Source organism: Sinocyclocheilus rhinocerous, unplaced genomic scaffold (assembly GCF_001515625.1).
Source record: "Sinocyclocheilus rhinocerous isolate Xijiao unplaced genomic scaffold, SAMN03320098_v1.1 scaffold24775, whole genome shotgun sequence".
Lineage (NCBI taxonomy): Eukaryota > Metazoa > Chordata > Actinopteri > Cypriniformes > Cyprinidae > Sinocyclocheilus > Sinocyclocheilus rhinocerous.
In genome coordinates this window covers 1-1,156 of record NW_015663243.1, presented here as the reverse complement: position 1 = coordinate 1,156, position 1,156 = coordinate 1, and the positions used below count along the sequence as shown (strand labels likewise).

The window sequence follows — 1,156 nt, the reverse complement described above, 5'->3', positions numbered from 1 at the left end:
TTTGAACTCACATCTCCATTTGGAGACCGGAACTCGCTGCAACTGAGAAGGTTGGTATGCCTGGAGTCTGGTGCCTTAGAACACTCGTCCATTCTGACATAATCATGCAAGGATGTGAAGGGCAACTTTATAACTGGACTTGGTCAATTGGCCAAATAAAGGATCCAAAATTTATCATCTACTGTCTCATAATTACTTCCAATTCTACTTCTAGTCTGTTCACTCTAAAAGAGCCATTGTCAGAAGTGGGATTTGAACCCACGCCTCCATTTGGAGACCAGAAACCTCAACAAATGAGAAAAGTGATATGCCTTGAGTCTGGCACCTTAGACCACTCAGCCATTCTGACACACTCACACAGAGATGTGAAGGACAAATCTATCACTGGAGTTTGTCAGAAGTAAAATAAAGGATCCAAAAGATAGCATTTACCGTCTCAACTTGACTTCCAATTTTAATTATTGTCTGGCCAATCTAAAAGATCCTTTAACAGATGTGGGATTTGAACCCACACCTCCATTAGGACACCAGTAACCTCAGCAACTGAGAAGGTTGACATTCGTTGAATCTGGTGCCTTTTGTCACTCAACATTTCTGACTCTTTCATGCAAGGATGTAAAGGACAATTCAATCACTGGAGTTGGTTACAAGCAAAAAATAGGATCCAAAATACATCATTTACTGTCTCGTAATTGCTTCCAATTCTACTTGTAGTCTGGTCCCTCTTAAAGAGCTTTTGTCAAAAGTGGGATTTAAACCCACACCTCCGTTTGGAGACTGGAACCCTCTGCCACTGAGAAGGTTGCTATGCCTTGAGTCTGGTGCCTTAGAACACTCGGCCATTCTAACATAATCACGCAAGGATGTGAAGGGCAATTCTATCCCTGGAGTTGGTCAGATGGCGAAATAAAGGATCCAAAATATGTAATTTACTGTTTCACAATTACTTCCAATTCACCTTCTAGTCTGTTCACTCTAAAAGAGCCTTCGTCAGTAGTGGGATTTGAACCCACAGCTCCATTTGGAGACCAGAAAGCTCAACAACTGAAAACCATGATATGCCTTGAGTCTGGCGCCTTAGACCACTAGGCCATTCTGACACATTCGTTTGAAGATGTATCACTGGAGTTGGTCAGAAGCAAAATAAATGATCCAA

The 1,156-nt window shown here is 41.9% G+C and overlaps 1 non-coding gene across 1 annotated transcript; it reads right to left on the bottom strand.

Annotated features, from left to right (window-relative positions):
* Window positions 1-237: 237 nt before the first annotated feature.
* Window positions 238-349, bottom strand: trnal-caa (transfer RNA leucine (anticodon CAA)). Its single transcript has 2 exons — window positions 312-349; window positions 238-283 (listed from the first exon to the last, which is right to left on the bottom strand). It is a non-coding gene; the product is annotated as a tRNA-Leu (tRNA).
* Window positions 350-1,156: the final 807 nt, after the last annotated feature.